This window comes from Schistocerca gregaria, chromosome X (assembly GCF_023897955.1).
Source record: "Schistocerca gregaria isolate iqSchGreg1 chromosome X, iqSchGreg1.2, whole genome shotgun sequence".
NCBI lineage: Eukaryota > Metazoa > Arthropoda > Insecta > Orthoptera > Acrididae > Schistocerca > Schistocerca gregaria.
This window is the reverse complement of record NC_064931.1, coordinates 674,835,834-674,859,214: the sequence shown is the minus strand read 5'-3', so window position 1 is coordinate 674,859,214 and position 23,381 is coordinate 674,835,834. Positions and strand designations below refer to the sequence as shown.

The following is a 23,381-nucleotide window of genomic DNA, read 5'->3' as shown; positions in this document are numbered from 1 at the left end:
GAAAAGGTCACTGAGTGGTGAGGGTTTATGGCATCATTTATCATAGGGCCATATTTTTTTGAAGAGACAGGTGCTTCTGGTCCTGTTGCCTGTACCATCACTGGTAAGTGCTATGAGAGTCTCTTGCTCAACCTAGTTATTCTAGCTCTCCAAAAGCATGGATGTGTGGATGGGATCATTTTTATGCAAGATGGCACACCTCTGAACATTGCAAATCCAGTTAAGCAACTGCTGAAGTGCCATTTCAGAATTGCTAGAATTATCAGCTGCCATTTTCTTACAGCCTGGCCATCCTGATCACCTGATCATAACTGTATGACTTCTGGCTGTCCGGCTGCCTGAAAGATGATGTGTTCAGTGTTCCGACTGCAAACGTAGCTGCATTGAAGAAACACTTCCATCAGTTGTGTAACACTCTGTTCCTCAATTTCAACTTTTTGCAGAAAATGGAGGACAGCAGACTGAACATTTTTTGGACCAGTCACACAGAAATTAATAATGTGATCTGATTTTGATTGATGCTTTTTGGTCTCAGGACAATTAAAAACTGATGTAAGTGATGCTTTTTATGTGATTTTTGGCCTCAAGACAATTAAAAACCAATTTTTCCTGTCCAATGTGATATGACCTTGCCATGGTGGATGGGCTTAAGTAACTAATGGTATCACACCTGTAAACGCATGCCAACCGAGTAGTTAAGTTTGTTTAATGTCAAACTTACACCTTAGGCATTGTTGTATGATTCATTTGTCACTTGTAGTCGACCACTATTAAATTATAATTTTGTAACTATTTATTTTCCATCTGCCATACGTTTTCCCCCTTCTCCAATAACATTCCATTACAATCTGATATCATTCTCACCAGAGGTGTTACTTCTACAGTGATTTGAAAGTTTAATTTTAATTATAATCATCCTATATTATATCTTGCATGATTGCCCAATTTTGGCCTTGCAGGCCATTTTCAAGCATGGTAGGTGTTGATGTGTTGTGCAGTTACCCTGTTATCAGATGTAACAAGCACATGACATCAGTTGCAGAGAAGGCAAGTGGTCAAAATTGTTTTATTGCAAGAAGTATTTTAGTATAGCTCATCTCTAAAGGAGGCCACATACAGAATACTTCTTGAATACCACTAGATTCTTTGAGACTCTACCAGGTAGGATTAGAGTACATCGAAGCAATTCAGAGGCACGTTGTTAGATTTGTTATTGATAGGTTCAATCATTATGTGAGTATTATGGAAATCCTCAGAGAACTTAAATAGGAGAATTGTACCACGCCCAATGTACATCTTGTGTAAGGAATATGAAGTAAACATAAGGTAAATTTGGGTTCATACACAAGCAATTAGACAGTCTTTTCCCCCTCACTTCATTTGCGAGTGGAACAAGGAAGATAATGACTCGCTGCAGTGCAAGGTAACCTCTGCCAAGCATCATAAAGTGGCTTGTGGAGTATGTATGTAGATGTAGATGTCTACATCAATTTATGGAAGTAAAGGAAAACATAAATAACTTTGAGAGGATCTGAACTCTCCTCCATCAAATTTGTGTCCAGTTCCGGTAATTAGTACTCTTCCTTGGGAACTTTGCAGCATAATAATGAACCTCAGAATATACTGTAAATAAGTATGTGATTTCACAGTACTCTGACCAAATGAGTCATTTAGTTTACAAAGGACTTACTCAGTGAAAAATATAGTAACAGGCTAGCCATTTATATGATTGTCCTTTAATTAATATTAAGCTATCTTTAATCTCCATTTTTCAACGTACATTGATTTATACTTAACTATATGTGCAATGTCATATGCACTAGTACATTCAGAAATTTTTCAATTGTATACAAGCAAAATGGCACAGTGTAAGACACTCAACTCATTCGGTTCAAATCCCCAACTGGACATCCTGATTTAGGTTTTCCTTGATTTGCTTAAACAGTTTAAGGCAAATGCTGGGAAAGTACCTTGGAAAGGTATTTTTAAAAGGGCACAGCTGGTTTCCTCTCCAACGTATTTCTAATGACCTCATCATTGACAATGTTAAGCTCTAATACTCCACCCTTTTCCTATGGAGATGGAGATGTCAAGCAGACACGATTTCAGTTTGCATTTGAAGTTAATTATATTGTATATTAGATTTTTCACATACTTGGATAAGCGGTGAATTATTTTTGGGACTGCATAACCCACTGATTTCTGCATCACACTAAGCCTGAGTGAGTTTTATTACCAGGAATTTCTGAGTTGAAAGTGAACATCTTCATTCCAAATGAATTACATAGCATTTCTTGTGTAACTTTGTAAATTATGACATAAAAGTAGTTACAAGTCAATGTGTCTGTATAGAGGCAGTTAATACCACAGGACAGAATTATAGGGTGAAAAATGTTATTATTCTTTGATATACCTTATATTTTACCCTTATTTAAAAAATTTATTTTCAGTAATGAACAAGTTTGGATTATCTAAGTTTTTTTCAACATATTTCAAATTAAGTTTTGCTTTGATTGAAAATGTTGTTTTTTCTTTGTGATTAAAATAAGCAATATTACAAATTCTTATTCCTCGAAAATTAGTACACTTACAAATTCTTATCCTTCAGGCGACTCATATGAAGACATGCTTGAAGACCTAATGATATTTCTGTAAGCATATCTGCTAATTTCTTCTGAATGAGCTGGGTGGCTGCTAAAGGCTGTCCAAACTGGTGACACTCTAGTATATATCGACGTGCTTCTGCTAAGCAAAACTCTGCTGCACCCAGGGCTCCCCAATCAATACCACAATGAGCATTACTAAGACAGGTAAAAGGTCCCTGGAGAAAAAGGGCACAAAAAAAGAACCTTAAGTTACAACAGATCCAACACTTACAATAAAAATGAGAAACATGGAAGAGTTTATTTTGAATATAAATAGAACACAGAGAAAAATTTTATTATATTCACTTCAAACATCAGGCCTTTTTTAGTTTTGCCTGTTACAGTATGCATCATTTCCTCAGTATTCTTCGAGTTCATTATATCCACATTGTGTAAACTGTAAGAACCAAATGAGTTTTGATTATATAATCCAATGTGCCTGAACTAAGAATACATTTGCCATGTTTACCAAGATTCATCCACAAGATAACAGATTGTAGGGTTGAGAGTTTTTTTTCCTTTTAGGCTTTGAAGAATAAATTGGATCAGCCATCATAAATGAGTGTAATGAATACAACTTTAATCTACGTGGTAATCTTATTGTTAATTTGGGAATTATGTACATATCTGGAGATGAGAATCTAGATTATTCCATGATTGAACTTGGAACATCCAAAGTAATTGTGTCAACAATCTGCTTACAGTACTTCATCAAATCAGTGCTCAGCTACAGGATGATTTGCCTCACAATGGGGAAGAAGAAGATAATTTGAAAAAGAGTAGCAACATAACTGTACAAATTTTCTCACTTTATATGAAAGAGTAGTGTCTCAAACTAATTGTATTTTCTTAAAATTAGTAGAAATGGTCATACATATTGCAAATCTTTAACTTGCAATACAATTATAGAAAATAATTAGTTTTATTTCCTACAGATGAGTAAGTATGCTGTTTTGATATCAGCCTGTAAAAGCAGACATAAGTTTGTATCTTTCAACTTTAAACCTGCCTATCTCCTGCCACTTACTTTTCAAAATATTTTGGAAGACTATTTATGATCAGATTTATTGGCATGTTGCAATATCTTTCTGATTCCTTCCCAATTTGGTTTCCATATAAGATACTTCACAGAGGATGCTATAATCATTTACAGGAATAAAATACTTTGTTAACAGTATCCTCCGAGTATCTTTTTGAATTTTTGGACCTCTTCCAGGTTAGACTTACAAAATTAATAAAGCATGGGAAATCAGATAGTACAGACTCAACCTATTCTTATCTTGATTTTTCATTAATGGCTTTCCAATGATGGTAAATAATCAGGCAGCAATGGTTGCCGATAAAATAGTTGTACAGATCAAGTATTACTACTATGCACCACAAGCCACAAAAGTGTCAGATTTGTTAATACTATTTTAGAATACTGAATGACTCTGTAAGTAATTGAAATGAGATAAATGTGCTGGAAATTCAGAACATGCAACATGTAAGGTTCCTATGTAGCCAAACAGACAATTAAATTGGCAGCTTATTGATAACTAACTGAAGCAACAAAGTTTGCTCCAAAAATTATTTTCTGACAGTATGACATACAAGTTATTCTGTTATATTCTTTGTGTATTTCAATCATCTGCACTAATGAAAAGAATTTGCATTTCATAGGCTATAGTTAAACAGAAGAGGGAAGTTCCACAATTGTAATAGGCTTGTCTCTCTCATACACAAGGCAAACATGAAAAAGCCAACACACGTTGCAAAAAGATGGGTAGAAAAGGACTCACCAAAGGTGGATGTACCAGAATTAAATAATGCTAAGTATACAATATGGTACCGGGTTCTGAGAAGACATAAGAAAGGAAAAGAAATACGCCTGGTTGGCTGACCTTGAAGTAAAGATGCTGTAAATACAATAAAGAGCTATAAACCCACAAATGAATCCATTCCAAAAATTTACAATCACAATGTACTATTTTTGCATGATAAGACTATGAAATACACAGCTCTTTTTTCTTTTTATTAGCACATCAAGTTCCGTAGGACCAAATTGAGTAGCAAATCTCCAAGGTCATGGAACATGTCAGAACATGAAATTACAACATAAAAGTAATAACAGATAAAATAAAATGTATATGAACCCAAAAATGACAAGCCATAAGTTTGAGTAAACACAATCAACAATATAACATAGGAATGAGCTTAATTTTTCAAGGAAATCCTCGACAGACTAGAAGGAGTAACACATGAGGACACTATGCAGTTTCAATTTCAAGGTGCATAGATGACTGCTAAGATTTTTGAACTCTTGTGGTAGCTCATTGAAAATGGCTGCAGCAGTATACTGCACACCTTTCTGCACAAGTGTTAAGGAAGTGCAATCCAAATGCAGATTGGATTTCTGTCTAGTATTAACTGAGTGAAAGCTGCTAACTCTTGGGAATAAGCTGATATTGCTAATAAGAAATGACAGTAAAGAATAAATATACTGAGAGGCCAATGTCAATACCCAGACTAGCGAACAGGGGTCAACAAGAGGTTTGCGAACTTATTGCCCGAACTGTGCATTTCTGAAGCACAGATATCTTTTGAGAATGATAAGAGTTACCTCAAAATATAATACCATATGACATAAGACTTGTGTCATAAGTGAATGAAAATAAGCAAAGTAGACTAATTTTCATGTTGAACGATCACTTACTTCAGATACCGTTCTAACTGTAAAAATGGCATCATACGCCCATTCTGTGAAATTAAAACGTCAGGTTTTGTTGAATTGTGTGTTAGGAACTATAAAAGCTCAGTCTTACTGTGATTTAGCATTAGTTTATTTTCTACAAGCCATGAACTTATGTCATGGACTGCACTATTTGAAACCGAGCCAATATTGCACATAACATCCTTTACTACCAAGCTAGTGTCACCAGCAAACAGAAAAATTTAGGAGTTACCTGAAATACTAGAGGGCATATCATTTATATAAATAAAGAAAGGAGTGGCCCCAACACTGATCCCTGTGGCACCTCCCATTTGATCATACCACACTCAGACTCCGCATCACCACTATTCTCAACACTGTGAATAATGACCTTTTGCTGTCTGTTGCTAAAGTAAGAAGTGAACCAATTGTGTGCTACTACCCACATTCCATAATGGTCCAATTTCTGCAGCAACATTTTGTGACCAACACAGTCAATCACCTTAGTTCAATAAAAAATATGCCCAGTACTCGAAACCTTTTGTTTAACACATCAAGTACCTCACACAGAAAAGAGAATATAACATTTTGAGTTGTTAAACAACTTCTAAAGCCGAACTGTACATTTGATAGCAAAATGTGTGATATAAAATTATCAATTATCCTTACATACAGAGCATTTTCAATAACTTTAGCAAACATTGATGGCATAGAAATAGGTCGAAAATTGTCTCATTATCCCTTTCTTGCTTTTTATAAAGCGGCTTTTCTACTGAGTACTTTAATCATTCAGGAAACTGACCATTCCTAAACGAAAAATTAGAAACATGGGTAAATACAGGGCTAAAATGTGCAGCAAAGTACTTTAATATTCTGCTAGGCACTCCATCATATCCATGAGATTCCGTAGTGTCCAGTGATTTAATTATTCACTCAATCTCCCCCTTGTCTGTATCACAGAGAAGTATTTCAGACATCAATCTCGGAAAGGCATTTGCTAAGAGAGTTATATGATTTCCTGTAGAAACTAAATTTTTATTTAATTCACCTGCAATGCTCAGAAAATGATTGTTAAATACTGTACATATATCTGATATACAAGTAACAGAAACTGACTTTATATTGCCGACCTTGTGCTGCTGACTGGACACTTCCTTCACAACTGACCATATGATTTTAATGACAATGAGCTATTCTATTTGCATGCCACGTACACTTTGTCTTCCTAATAACATTTTTAAGCACCTTGAAGTACTGTTTGCAATGTAAAACTGTAGCTTGATTGTGACCACTTCTAACGTTTTGATATAATTCCCGCTTTGTTCTACATAATATCCTTACCCCACTAGTTAGCCACCCAGGCTGCCTTTTACTGCTAGTACCCTGTTTTGCCCCCCTTCCCCCTTCCATGAACCATGGACCTTGGTGGAGAGGTTTGCATGCCTCAACAATACAGATAGCCGTACTGTAGGTGCAACCACAATGCAGGGGTATCTGTTGAGAGACCAGACAAGTGTGTGGCTCCTGAAGAGGGGCAGCAGTCTTTTCAGTAGTTGCAGGGGCAACAGTCTGGATGATTGACTGATCTGGCCTTGTAACACTAACCAAAATGGCCTTGCTGTTCTGGTACTGCGAATGGCTGAAAGCAAGGGGAAACTACAGCTGTAATTGTTCCTGAGGGTATGCAGCTTTACTGTATGATTAAATCATGAAGGCGTCCTCTTGGATAAAATATTCCGGAGGTAAAATAGTCCCCCATTCTGATCTCCAGGTGGGGACTACTCAAGAGGACGTCATTATCAGGAGAAAGAATACTGGCATTCTATGGATGGAATGCCAGATCCCTTAATTGGGCAGGTAGGTTAGAAAATTTAAAAAGGATAGGCTAAAGTTAGAAATAGTGGGAATTAGTGAAGTTTGGTGGCAGGAGGAACAAGACTTTTGGTCAGGTGAATACAGGTTTATAAATACAAAATCAAATAGGGGAAATGCAGGAGTAGGTTTAATAATGAATAAAAAATAACAGTTCTGGTATGCTACTACAGACAACATAGTGAACGCATTATTATGGCCAAGATAGACATGAAGCCCACGCCTACGACAGTACTAAAGTCTATATGCCAACTAGCTGTGCAGATGATGAAGATATTGAAGAAATGTATGATGAGATAAAAGAAATTATTCAGATAGTGAAGGGAGACGAAAATTTAGTAGTCGTGGGTGACTGGAATTCAATAGCAGGAAAAGGAAGAGCAGGAAACGTAGTTGGTGAATACGGATTGCGGGTAAGAAATGAACGAGGAAGCCGCCTGGTAGAATTTTGCACAGAGAACAACTTAACAATAGCTAACACTTGGTTCAATATCTATAAAAGAAGGTTGTATGTATGTAAGCAGCCTGGAGATACTGATAGGTTTCAGATAGATTATATAATGGTAAGACAGAGATTTAGGAACCAGGTTTTAAATTGTAAGACATTTCCAGTGGCAGATGTGGACTCTCACCACAATCTATTGGTTATCATCTGTAGATTAAAACTGAAAGAACCAGAGGTTGTACAGAGTTTCAGGGAGAGCATAAGGGAACAGTTGACAGGAATGGGGGAAAGAAATACAGTAGAAGAAGAATGGGTAGGTCTGAGGGATGAAGTAGTCAAGGCAGCAGAGGATTAAGTAGGTAAAAAGATGAGGGCTAGCAGAAGTCCTTGGGTAACAGAGGAGATACTGAATTTAATTGATGAAAGGGGAAAATACAAAAATGCAGTAAATGAAGCAGGTAAAAAGGAATACAAACGTCTTAAAAATGAGATCGACAGGAAATGCACAATGGCTAAGCACAGATGGCTATAGGACAAATGTAAGGATGTAGAGACTTATCTCACTAGGGGTAGGATAGATACTGCCTACAGTTCTAAGCAAAAACGGGAAAGAAGAAAGATGGAAGGAATATTTAGAAGGTCTATACAGGGGCGATGTTCTTGAGGACAGTTTTATGGAAATGGAAGAGGAGGTAGATGAAGATGAAATGGGGGATATGATACTGCGTGAAGAGTTTGACAGAGCACTGAAAGACCTAAGTTGAAACAATGCCCTGGAAGTAGACAACATTCCATTAGAACTATTGACGGCCTTGGAAGACCTAGTCCTGACAAAACTCTACCATCTGGTGAGCAAGTTGTATGAGACAGGCGAAATACCCTCAGACTTCAAGAAGAATATAATAATTACAATTCCAAAGAAAGCAGGTGTTGACAGATGTGAATATTACCAAACTATCAGTTTAATGAGTCACAGCTGCAAAATACTAATGCGAATTCTTTACAGACGAATGGAAAAACTGGTAGAAGCCGACCTCGGCGAAGATCAGTTTGGATTCCGCAGAAATGTTGGAACACGTGAGGCAATACTGACCCTATGACTTATCTTAGAAAATAGATTAAGGAAAGGCAAACCTACGTTTCTAGCATTTGTTGACTTAGAGAAAGCTTTTGACAATGTTGACTGGAATACTTTCTTTCAAATTCTAAAGGTGGCAGGGGTAAAATACAGGGGGCGAATGGCTATTTACAATTTGTACAAAAACTAGATGGCAGTTATAAGAGTCGAGGGGTATGAAAGGGAAGCAGTGGTTGTTAAAGGAGTGGGACAGGGTTGTAGCTTATCACCAATGTCATTCAATCTGTATATTGAGCAAGCAATAAAGGAAACAAAAGAAAAGTTTGGAGTAGGTATTAAAATACATGGAGAAGAAATAAAAACTTGGAGGTTTGCCGATGACATTGTAATTCTGTCAGAAACAGCAAAGGACTTGGAAGAGCAATTGAACGGAATGGACAATGTCTTGAAAGCAGGGTATAAGATGAACATCAACAAAAGCAAAATGAGGATAATGGAATGTAGTCGAATTAAGTTGGGTGATGCTGAGGGAATTAGATTAGGAAATGAAACACTTAAAGTAGTAAAGGAGTTTTGCTATTTGGGAGCAAAATAACTGATGATGGTCGAAATAGAGAGAATATAAAATGTAGACTGGCAATGGCAAGGAAGGCGTTTCTGAAGAAGAAAAATTTGTTAACATCGAGTATAGATTTAAATGTCAGGAAGTCGTTTCTGAAAGTATTTGTATGGAGTGTAGCCATGTATGGAAGTGAAACATGGACAATAAATAGTCTGGACAAGAAGAGAATAGAAGCTTTTGAAATGTGGTGCTACAGAAGAATGCTGAAGATTAGAAGGGTAGATCACATAGCTAATGAGGAGGTATTGAATGTGATTGGGGAGAAGAGGAGCTTGTGGCACAACTTGACTAGAAGAAGGGATCGACTGGTAGGACATGTTCTGAGACATCAAGTAATAACCAATTTAGTATTGGAGGTCAGCATGGAGGGTAAAAATCATAGAGGGAGACCAAGAGATGTATACACTAAGCAGATTCAGAAGGACGTATACTGCAATAGGTACTGTAAGGTGAAGAAGCTTGTACAGGATAGAGTAGCATGGAGAACTGCATCAAACCAGTCTCAGGACTGAAGACCACAACAACCCTATTTCGGACATTCTAATGGAAAGCAGCTCTCAACTAGCATAAGAAATGTGTTAAGGAAAGCATTATATTTGTCATCTATGTTACCAGCACTATAAACATCCTGCCACTCATGTTCCTTGACAAGGTTTAAAAAATTCTCAATTGCTTTTGGATTAAATGGTTCAAATGGCTCTGAGCACTATGGGACTTAACTTCAGAGATCATCAGTCTCCTAGAACATAGAACTACTTAAACCTAACTAACCTATGGACAACACACACATCCATCCCCGATGCAGGATTCGAACCTGTGACTGTAGTGGTCACACGGTTCCAGACTGTAGCGCCTAGAACAGCTCGGCCACTCGGGCTGGCTTTTAGGTTAACTTTCCTGCATAGTTTGTAATTATATGTGACATTTGTTTGAGTACATAATTCTTTTAGTGTTAAAATTAGTGCATCATGGTCTGAAAGGGCATTCACTCTTTTACTAACCGAATGCCCATCTAGTAATGAAGAATGAATAAAAATTTTGTTTATGGCTGTGCTACTGTTCCCCTACACCCTAGTTGGAAAAACACAGTCTTCATCAGATCATATGAATTTAGGAGATCTACCAGCATCATTTTTCTTGCATCATCATGTACAAAATTTATACTGAAGTCACCACATACAACTAACTTCTCGTACTTCCTATAAAGTGAATCAAGAAACCCCTCTAACTTGGGCAGAAATGTTCTGAAGTCAAAATTAGGGGACCTATAAACAACAACAATTAAAAGTTTAGTTTCACTAAATTCAACTTCAATTGCACAACATTCAAATATCTGTTCAGTGCAGTACATGGCCACTCTCCCACCCTACAATGAATCCTTGAAAAGCAGCCAGCTAACGTGTATCCTGGTAAAGGAAGCCTCTGAATTGTCAAATTATTTAAGTGGTGCTCCAATATATGAATAATTTCATAGTCAACATCTATAAGCAGTTCACTAACTTTATCTCTAATAGCTTTAATATTCTGATGAAATATGCTAACTCCTTCTCTACTTGGAAACATGACATCCTCTGAAGGTGAGCCCTTAGAGGGACTTCCTTTGAGCAGGTATACTCATCAGCTGACTTCATTCAACAACGGTGCAGCTCTAACACCAACTACTACAGGAATTTTTCCAAGAGTGATCCTACCACCACCCACTACACTGTCACCTATAAGCTTTGCCAGTCTCTCCTTCCCATACCTGTTGAGCTGCAGGCCATGCCTAGTGAAACACGATCTACTGATAAACTCAAATGGCACCCATGCCCTCTGCCATCAGTGCCCTCTCCAGCCCAATGTTAACATGCTTAACAGCTGCATTAAGATGAGGCTGATCATGATGCTGAAACAGTTGCATGCAATGCAGATTAATGTCATCAGTTTGAGTAGCTATCTTTATCAGGTCACCACCTACATCACATCCCCTGCACCAGGTCTAATTTGGTGCTTAGCTTTGTGTATGTAATTAATTTCCTAATATATTTTGACCATTCCTAGTTAACATCTTTTGTTATAGAGTGAAACCAGTAATTGTTTCCGGACTTAAATTCTATTGTTTACTTATAAACAAAAATAAAATCTGTAATAATTATAAACATTGGGAAGAAGAACTACTAGAATCTTTTAAGTAATTACTTGGCTCTATTCGAAAACATGTTAGCAAAGCCAGCCCTTATTTAATTCCAAAATACTTACCAGATCGGTCAAAAGCATTGTTTGCATAACTAGATCTGCTAATTCCATTATTTAAACAAATAATTTGGCCTAATTTTTGTAGTAGACAGAACTGTTAAAAAAGGAGGTATTTTTTGATCTATTCATTTAATTGAATGAGTTATGTTTTAATTGTAATTTCTGTAACTTAAAACATCAAAAAAGTATAGTCTCAGTACTGAGAGGATTTATAAAGGCCCTATTTTTTGTCCTGAGACAGTCCGTCCATGGCCAATTTTCAGAGGGAAATTATGTACTGCTTCAAGTTACAACAATGCATAAAATTTAACAGTGGAATTAGTGTAACACAAATAGGCCATGTGTTAAGGCAATGACAATGTCTGATCAAGTTATCTGAGAAATAGTGTCACACATACCTTATTCTTCTGAAAGAACTGTGAACTGTGTGGTTAGGTTTTTACTGCTCATAGATGTTCAACAGCAAACTATCATAGCAGTATGCTGATGTTTGCCTGCAACCTATTAATGAGGCTTATCAAAATTTACCAATAGTGAACTGTGTAATATTAGGGGTTGTGGACAGTGACAGTAAAGAACTGTGAAACACAACTGTGCAACTGTTAGCTACATTAATTACAGCCCCACCACCCATCCCCTATTTTTCAGCCAGTATAACAATGCAGTACGTCGACACCAAGGACCAATGAAGAAACAAAGCAGGTGAACGTCACAAGCTTTCAGCCAAGTGCTCATTGGCCATTTTCAAGAGGTATGACTGCCAGTGGGCTGCTGTTACACCCTTATATATGCTAGCTGCCAGCTGATATCACTGGTGCTCACAGCCTTGCCATATATGGGCATAATTTGACTTGGCATTCAATATGCCCACTTCAACCATGTGATCCCTGGATTCCACATCATTCTGAGCTGCAGGAGACCATCTCCATTAAGAGTGTTATTGGTGATTTTTATTTCAGTGGTTTCTTTAATTACACAGTCCCAAAAGCCTTTAGTGTGAGCCACAACAGTGGTTTCATCAAATTTGATCTGGCGACCGTTTTCTATAGCATGTTCAGCTAAAGTGGATTTCTCAAGGTAGTGTATGCGATAAAGCCTCTTGTTCGTCTGTCTGCATTGTTCTACCATTCATACTGATTTCCAAAATATGACTGGCCGCACTCACAAGCCATCTTGTAGACCCGAGGTATTCTGTGACCTGCTCCATCTCTAACTGGTCTCAGGACTTCCAAATATTTATCAGAAACCTGAAGATCAATTTGATTTTGTGTCTTTTCAGTAGATGGCTTGTCTTGCTCAACATGGACCCACAGAATGGCAAGAAGACAAGTTTCTTTTTGTACTTTTTGTCAGTGGTCTTGTTGTGATTCTCACTTGAAAGCACTGGATTTATTTGATGAATGTTGTAACCATTGTTCCTGAAGACCATGCTGTCACCCTCATTAAGATGAAGATGGTCAGTCTGGTTGATAAAATCATTAGACCACAGAGCTGTGGTCAAAACGTACGATAACCCTGAAAGAGTGGTTTGGTGTGGAGCGGTAGAGGGGTGACGTGGACCACGGTAGTCATCATAGGGTTGTGGACGACTGTGGCTGCGGAGGGGATGGAGCCTCTCTGTCGTTTTTAGGCCCCCAGTTAACATACAATACAATACAGTACAACACAATGATGATCATTTATGAGTCCCTGCAAGCTTAATAACAGTAAAATGTATTGTCTTAATACAACTGGCCAGAGCCAATAGTTTTTCTTATTGCACAAAAAAATGTATTTCATTCTCCTCCATTTATTTTTCTGCTTTTCACATTAAAACTAAAAATATTCCTGTTACTGTCAACTGGAGATACTATAAACACATTTTTTGTGTTTTCTTGATTTTATAAAGTGTGGTTAGTTATGTTGTTGTTGTTGTTGTTGTTGTTGTTGTTGTGGTATCCAGTCCTGAGACTGCTTTGATGCAGCTCTCCAGGCTACTCTATCCTGTGCAAGCTTCTTCATCCCCTGTACCTACTGCAGGCTACATCCTTCTGAATCTGCTTAGTTTATTCATCTCTTGGTCTCCCTCTATGATTTTTACCCTCCACGCTGACCTCCAATACTAAATTGGTGATCCCTTGATGCCTCAGAACATCTCCTACCAACCGATCCCTTCTTCTAGTCAAGTTATGACACAAACTCCTCTTCTCCCCAATCATATTCGATACCTCCTCATTAGCTGTGTGAACTAACCATGTAATCTTCAGCATTCCTCTGTAGCACCACATTTCAAAAGCTTCTATTCTCTTCTTGTCTAAACTATTTATCGTCCATGTTTCACTTCCATACGTGGCTACACTTCATACAAATACTTTCAGAAATGACTTCCTGACACTTAAATCTATACTAATGTTAACAAACTTCTCTTCTTCAGAAACGCTTTCCTTGACATTGCCAGTCTACATTTTATATCCTCTCTACTTCAACCATCATCAGTTATTTTGCTCCCCAAATAACAAAGCTCCTTTACTACTTTAAGTGTCTCACTTCCTAATCTAATTCTCTCAGCATCACCTGACTTAATTTGACAACATTCCATTATCCTCGTTTTTCTTTTGTTGATGTTCATCTTATATCCTCCCTTCAAGAGACTGTCCATTCCGTTCCACTGCTCTTCCAAGTCCTTTGCTGTCTCTGACAGAATTAAAATGTCATCAGTGAACCTTGAAGCTTTTATTTCTTCTCCATGGACTTTAATACCTACTCCAAACTTTTCTTTTGTTTCCTTTACTGCTTGCTCACCTCACCAAAAGTCTTGTTCCTCCTGCCACCGAACTTCATTAATTCCACTATATCTAACGTTAACCTATCCATTTCCATTTTTAAATTTCCTAATCTACCTGCCCAATTAAGGGATCTGACATTCCACACTCCAGTCCGTGGAACACCAGTTTTGTTTCTCCTCATAACAATGTCTTCCTGAGTAGTCCCTGCCCAGAGATCCGAATGGGGGACTATTTTAGCTCCAGAATATTTTACCCAAGAGGACGCCATCATCATTTACCATATAGTAAAGCTGCATGCCCTCAGGAAAAATTGCGGCTCTAGTTTCCCCTTGCTATTAACCATTCGCAGTACCAGCACAGTGCGGCTGTTTAGGTTAGTGTTACAAGGCCAGATCAGTCAATCATCCAGACTGTTGCCCCTGCAACTACTGAAAAGGCTGCTGCCTTTCTTCAGGAACCATACATTTGTCTGGTCTCTCAACAGATACCCCTCCGTTGTGGTTGCACCTACGGTACGGCTATCTGTATCGCTGAGGCACGCAAGCCTCCCCACCAACGGCAAGGACTATGGTTCAAAGGGGGAGATGGTTAGTTATATAAATGATATAAATGGGTTTTTGCATATCATTCGGGTTCTTAAGGGCAATTGTAACCGCAAAATGAGTGGAAATCGTGTTTATGACATGTTTTAACAACATTGTGTGTAAAGTTACTCCATTCAAAGAGTACATGCATATTCAAACGCAGAGATATTTAAACAGGCAGAATATGGCATTGCAGTCGGCAATGCCTATATAAGACAACAAGTGGTCGGTGCAGTTGTTAGATGAGTTACTGCTGCTACAATGCCAGGTTATCAACATTTAAGTGAGTTTGCACATGGTGTTATAGTCGGTGCACAAGGGATGGGACACAGCATCTCCGAGGCAGCGATGAAGTGGGGATTTTCCCATATGACCATGAATGTACAGTGAATATCAGGAATCCAGTAAACTTCAAATCTCTGACATCGCAGCAGCTGGAAAAAGACCTGCAAGAACGGAACCAACGACAACTGAAGAGAATAGTTTAGCGTGACAGAAGTGCAACCCTTCCACAAATTGCTACAGATTTCAATGCTGGGCCATCAATAAGTGTCAGTGTGTGACCATTCAATGAAACATCATCAACATAGTCTTTTGGAGCTGAAGGCCCACTTGTGTACCCTTGATGACTGCAGAACATGAAGCTTTACACCTCACCTGTGATCATCAACACCAACATTGGACTGTTGATGACTGGAAACAAACGGATGGATGTGTAAGGGTATGGAGACAACCTCATTTATTCATGGACCCTTCATGTCAGCTGAGGACTCTTCAAGCTGGTGGAGGCTCTGTAATAGTGTGGCACGTGTCTAGTTGGGAGTGCTATGGGACCCTTGATATGTCTAGAGATGACTGTGATAGGTGACACATACATAAGCATCCTGTCTGATCACCTGTATCCATTATACATGTCCACTGTGCATTCCAACAGACTTGGGCAATTCCAGCAGGACAACATGACACCCCATACGTCCAGAATTGCTATAGAGTGGCTCCAGGAACATTCTTTAGATTTTAAACACTTCCGCTGGCCATCAAACTCCCCAGATATGAACATTATTGAGCATATCTGGGATGCCTTGCAACGTGCTGTGCAGAAGAGATTCCACCCTCTTATACTCTTATGGATTTATGGATAGCATGAAGCAGTCATGGTGTCAGTTCCCTCCAGCACAACTTCTGACATTAGTCGAGTCCATGCCACATCATGTTGTGGCACTTCTGCATGTTTGCGGGGGGCCCTACACAATATTAGGCAGGTGTACCAGTTTTTTGGCTCTTCAGTGTACTTTGCAAGATATTTGGCGGTATTGCCTTATAATGGATAACTTTACACATGTCTGGAAATTTTAAGTGGAAAGAAAACAGAAATCTGAAGTGGAATGACACTTTTCATAGCTTTATTGACTTGTTGGAACCTATTACAGGGATAAATGGAATATGGCAAGTCATTTAAATTTTAGGTTTTTATTATGTAAATTGAAAATAATGTTTCCACTGTGTCTGGAGCATGAGTGTCTCACTCTTCATTTGTATAGTATTTCTATAGCAGGATGAGGCACTACTAACCTTGATTTCACTTCAATAAAGACTGGATATGTACATAAAAGATTGCAGGTGTTCTTTGAACTACAAAGATCATCTTTGTAATACCACAGGTTCACCAAGAAGCCCCTAGTTATTAATTTTGGAGATATCTCCAACATCAGGCCATACAAATGTCTATGTTAAGTCACCTGTCATCGTCACAAACTTAACTTGAATCTCATCATAAGATAGCACTTGTCCAATAATTTCCTCAGTATCCTTATTTTCTGCTTTTGTTTGCAGTCGTCGTAAAGTTACCCCCACCCAATCAAAAGTCACACACCTTTGCTTGTTTTCAGCTTGCTAGTAAAATGTCTCCACGAAAAGAGTGTTTCACCTACTGTTCCACATAACTATGACATAGCAATGACAGTTTCTAAGCAATGTAAAAATACGTAATGATAGTCACATCCAGTTAACCGCATTTATCATCCTGCAGCATGATGTATGAACAACACTGTCATGATTTTTCAATCCAGTAAAGTTCACTATGTCTTATCTAAGCAGCCATTTTACTCAGAATTTTTAAAACAGGCCATGGGTGGCACCCCACAGAACTTAATGGGAAGTGTGTAAAATAACCCAGGTTGCATAATTTAACCCAGTTTATGGTACATCAAATTCAGTTGTTATCTTAAAACCATTGCAGAGTATACCCTTGTACCAGTTTCATCCTCTCAGAAACTAAACTCTGCTTATATCCTGCTAAACACAAAAATAGTTTTATACATAATCACTATTATGAATTTGGATATTTTAGTTCCATGCATTCAAAAGACAGCAGTAGACTGTAAGTAACTTTCTTCTTATCTGAATTTCTAATTCCTCTGAAGCACACACAAATTTGATAATTACTGAGGATTTTTGTACCCAAATGTACAAAAAACTTTGGATAAAAACAGAAGGCATTCAGCCTGATCCATCTATTTGCCATGCTTTCTGTCAGACTACAGCAAGCTGTAGTCTCAAAATAAAATGGCACAAAACCTACAGCACTGCTCCCTGTCTAGCACTGCTGCAATTGCATTCTCACAATGAGTGGCTTTTGGATATTAGCGAGATCATGAAAAACAACCCTCTACAACAGTTAACAAGTTCATCTGATGATTAGATTATAGTGTATTTTTTAGAGTTCAGTGGTTACATCATATTTCAAAAGAAAATATAAAACTGACAAGAATATTTAGAGCATACGGAGTGAATATCGAACACACACAGGTGAGTACAGTAGTATTTCTATACGAGAAGGAAAGAATTAGGGTTCATACTCAAAGGGTTTCAAATTAACAATTGCCAAGGTTATTTCATATGTAGAGACTGCATTATACAGAGTGAACCAACTCCACAGAAAAACAAGAAAAAAAGTCTAGCAAGCATGGGCTCAAAAACTGGTACCTTAAGAGCTATGAGCACATGGTCATCTTTGCTACTGTGAAACACATCACTTGTACTGAACAAGTGCTCATAGCTCTTAAGGTATGCATTTTAGAGCCTATGTTTACTAGACATTTCTTTCTTGTTTTGTTCATGCTACTACATCTGAAAGTGTGCTGGTGGAATTATGGTTCACCCTTTGTAGAAGCAATGTTCAGCAGTGTATGAAGAAAATGTCAGATCCCAAGAAAGAAGTGATTCCATGATAACTAAAGAGGATGACAAAAACATATACACTGATCTCAGTTTGATGTATTTAATAAATAGACATTTATACTATCTGTAGATGGAGGAAACGCATTTGACAGTGTTGACGGGAATACTCTCCTCAAAATTATGAATTTATCAACGATAAAACACATGGAGTATAAGGTTATCTAAAATAAGTACAGGCCAGAGTCAAAGGACATGAAAGAGAGGCAATAATTGAGAAAAGAGTGAGACAGTATTGTAGCATATACCCTAAATAACTTTATCTGTAAATTGAGCAAGCATCAAAGGAAACCAAGGAGAAACATGGAAAAAAGAATTTAAGTTCCCAGACAAGAAACTTTAAGGTTTGATGATGACACTGAAATTATGCAACATATCGCAAAGTATTTGCAAGATCAGCTGAATGGGGTGAACATGTTCTTGAAAACAGGATATAAAATTAACATCTAAGAAAGTGAAACAGGAATAATGGAGTATAGTTGAATTATATCACGTGATAATTATGAAATTAAATGCTGAAAGTAGAGAAATCATACTATTTGGGTAGCAAAATAACTGATTACAGCAGACGTACAAATGACATGAAACATAGACTGGCAATAGCAAGAAAAACTTTCCTGAAAAGCAAGATGATGTTAACAACAAATACAAATTTAAGTGTTAGGGAGCCTTTTATGAATGTATCCATTTGGAGTGTGGCGTCATGTAGAAGTGAAATGAAGATAATAAATGGTATAGACAATATAAGCTTATGTAGTGCTACAGAAAAATCCTGAAGACTAAATGAATAGATCGGATAAGTAACAAGGAGGTACTGAATGGAATTAGACATCAAAGAGCTTAACATCAAAACTTGCCTAACAGAAGAAAGAGATTGATTAGACACATCCTGAGGCATCAAAGAATAGTTTAATTTGGCCTAGAGGAACGTGTCAAGGGTAAAAATTGCAGGAGGAAATCAGTGTTAAATACAGTAGGCAGGTTTAAATTGATGTAGGGTGCATTAGTTATGCAGGTAGTAAAAGGCTTATACCAGAAAACAAGTCAGTCTTCAGACTGATGAATTCAACAATTACAATAAGCACTCAGTATTACTTGGCAAGGTGAATCAGTTACCTGGCTGTAATGGGAACTACTTGTCGATGTGACTCATTACAGTAACATTCCAGTCCAACTCAGAGTGCAAGCACAAAAAGGGACTGCAGAAAATAGCTTTGTGGAACGCCATGACTACTTGCTATTAACATCATTAATATTACAGGCAATGAAAACAAGGAAAGTGTGATAGTGCTGACACAGACGGTGATAAAAGATGGATTCAGTTAGGGTATGGTGTGCTAATTACAGAAGGAGGGATATTATGCCAAGTGGATTAGGACATCAAGCATGTGCCCCAAAACAGAATTAGAGAAATGCAAACAATAAATATTTCATTGGTGATCTAAATAAATTGCTGCAATATTATGGACATGGAAGGAAATATAATATTTGCAGAAATTTCACCGCTGTTGTTTCACTGAATTAGCCTTCCCTACTAGAAAAGAAACTATATAAAAACTGTTCCACCTATGGGATTTGATTTTAGAAGTTGCTAGAATGAATGGTTCATAAACATCCTGGCAAAAAAGCCTATGATATCAGACTTTTAAAAAAATTTTAAAAAATGAAGCATTAGCATAAAGTGACCAATGGTTTACTTAGATGAGCCATGGATCCATACACAATACACTGTGAAAAATATTGCAAAGTGGCAATGTTAACAGTGTCATCGGACGCTAGTGCCAGAGAGTGTTTCATTGTTGTGACTGCACAGTTTTATTTTTTGTTCACATTTACTCTGTGATTACAACGGGAAAACTTCAGACTATCATGTAGAAATGGCAAAAAACTACAAATCTGTAGAGACAAAGAAAACCGAACTTTCACATTAATTATGGAGCAATAAACATTTTCTCTTTATTCAATTGGTAAACTCTTGCAAAAAAAGTCCCTTCTTACTGCTGTCACTCCATCTAGACCTAAATCCTACAGAATTATTATGAAATCTTGCAAAGATAATCATGGTACATCACACATCTTACACTGTAACCTGAAAAACTTAACAGCTCATGCTTCTGCTGCTAATAAATAAATGTCGTTTGTCGTCTAGCTTGGTGCATACCTTTTGATGTAACACTACTTTGGTGATTTATGCATCCATTTTTCTGGTTATAGTTGGCATTACAAGGCTAAGTGGATTTCATTCCAAACTTTTCTACCTACGAAAAATTTGAGATGGTCACTGGGAATCAAACACAGTGGGAATCAAACACAGGACATTGACATTACTAGCCACAAATGCTAACCACTAGACCACAATGTCACTTTGCTCATGTGTCTGTGACATTATCTTTTACTGGTGTGTCATTAGAAGACTTGAAAGTATACATATCATGCCAAAAAAGTGTGTGATGATGATGATTGGAGGAGACACACTTTGATGGCCAAGGAACTGAAAATACAAATAAAATCACTGAGCACAGATTCAAACAAAAAGTCAGCATTGTCATCCTTCAGTGAAACAGCACACAAAGAATCAACAGATACACATGTAGAAAATAGTGATGTCACTGGGGAAGATAGTTTTCCAGATATTGCCCTTCTTACTGCTTCCCACTGTGAGCAGCCAAGGTGAGATATACTATGTGTCCCAATTCTGGTCTTATTCTAAATGGGTACTTCATTCAGATGTGAGTATAGACATTTAGCGTGTGACAGCACTCCTCTTGTAACAGTACTGGAAAGTACACCATTACTACCTCTCCTCCTTGCTTATAGGGCATGAACACAGGGGCACCGACACACTGGCCATATAATTGGATCACTTTGCTGGGTAAAACTTCAGCTAAGGGAATTAAAATACACTCATCTGTGGAATCTAAAGGAAGTTCTAGACATTACAGGCATAATACATCTACATCTACATGACTACTCTGCAATCTACATTTAAGTGCTTGGCAGAGGGTTCATCGAACCACAATCATACTATCTCTCTACTATTCCACTCCTTAACAGAGCGCGGGAAAAACAAACACCTAAACCTTTCTGTTTGAGCTCTGACTTCTCTTATTTTATTTTGATGATCATCCCTACTTATGTAGGTTGGGCTCAACAAAATATTTTCCAATTCGGAAGAGAAAGTTGGTAACTGAAATTTCGTAAAAAGATCTCGCCGCAACAAAAAACGTCTTTGCTGTAATGACTTTCATCCCAACTCGCATATCATATCTGCCACACTCTCTCCCCTATTACATGATAATAGAAAACAAGCTGACCTTTTTTGCACCGTTTTGATGTCCTCCGTCAATCCCACCTGGTAAGGATCCCACACTGCGCAGCAATATTCTAACAGAGGACGAACGAGTGTAGTGTAAGCTGTCTCTTTAGTGGACTTGTTGCATCTTCTAAGTGTCCTGCCAATGAAACGCAACCTTTGGCTCGCCTTCCCCACAATGTTATCTATGTGGTCTTTCCAACTGAAGTTGTTCGTAATTTTAACACCCAGGTACTTAGTTGAATTGACAGTCTTGAGAATTGTACTATTTATCGAGTAATCGAATTCCAACAGATTTCTTTTGGAACTCATGTGGAATACCTCACACTTTTCGTTATTTAGCGTCAACTGCCACCTGCCACACCATACAGCAATCTTTTCTAAACCACTTTGCAACTGATACTGGTCTTCGGATGTCCTTACTAGACAGTAAATTGCAGCATCATCTGTGAACAACCTAAGAGAACTGCTCAGATTGTCACTCAGGTCATTTATATAGATCAGGAACAGAAGAGGTCCCAGGTCGCTTCCCTGGGGAACACCTGATATCACTTCAGTTTTACTCGATGATTTGCTGTCTATTACAATGAACTGCGACCTTCCTGACAGGAAATCACAAATCCAGTCGCACAACTGAGATGATACCCCATAGGCCCGCAGCTTGATTAGAAGTTGCTTATGCCTCACAAGCATAATAAAGAAGAAAATTGTAGAAAATAAAGTAACTTTTGCATCTGTTGCCTAATGATGCTTCTACTGGAATAAAGAAATTTTTCTTTCTGTTCTGAGTTAATACATACACAAAACATGACACTTTGCCGTCACTTGGACCTATCAACACACAATTCTCACTTAACAAAGAATTAAATACTGCTCTTGGTTGGTGTCGCAACGTACTTGTCAGTCTCACACATTGCAATTCTTGACTGAATTACTCTGCCAATATTCAGTATGTTCTGGTATAAGATTAGGGATCATGGTAGTGAGTTATGGTGACACATGACAAGAACAAATTTCAAGTTTACTTTGAAACTAGTCACACCAGGAAGAACGTTTTCCTCTGGAACTTCAACTTCATCTAAGAAACTTATTCCTGTAGCAGATGCCTGAAGTGAGAGTTTGCCTTCTATTTTGGGTGTTGCCAATCCTTTAGCTCCATTCCTTTTCACAATGAATCCTCGTAACTTGCCATCTTCACATTTTGCCCAAATAATTAAAATATCTGCAACTGGGGCATTGCTTATCCTGAACAGACAATAAGTTACATAAACATAGATGCAGTATTACAAGTACACTTTTCAAATAAAAATAAATCAACACAATGGAAACTCATCATAGATAGTATTAAGGAACAAGCACATGACAATATGATGTGCCTGAAATACCCAAATATAGTTATAGGTATGTACTATTATGCATGCCCGCTTGGTCAGCTGTATGGTCTAACGCACTGCTTTCAGGGTAGGAGGGATGCCGGTCCGCGGCACAAATCCATGCGATGGATTAGTGTTGAGGTTCGGTGTGCCAGCAAGTCTGTGGATGGTTTTTAAGACGGTTTTCCATCTGCCATGGCGAATGTGGGCTGGTTTCACTTATTCTGCCTCAGTTACACTATGTCAGTGATTGCTTCGCAAACACTTTCTCCACCTATGCATACACCATCATTACTCTACCATGCAAAAACTTTGGAGTTACACTCGTCTGGTGTGATATGTTCCTGGGGGAGGGGAGGTGTCCACTGAGGGCTGAACCGCACAATAGCCCTAGGTTCAGTGTGGGGCGGTGGTGGGTTGAGTGGACTGCTGTAGCCTGCTGTGGGATTGTGTACCACTGTGGGCTATGGCAGGGACGAAGCCTCTCCATCATTTCTAGGTCCTCAGTTCCATACAATAC

General features: G+C 38.0%; 1 pseudogene; it reads right to left on the bottom strand.

The window, feature by feature from the left end:
- Positions 1-2,587: 2,587 nt before the first annotated feature.
- Positions 2,588-23,381, bottom strand: part of LOC126298270 (glutaryl-CoA dehydrogenase, mitochondrial-like) — a 62,195-nt pseudogene continuing 41,401 nt past the window's right edge.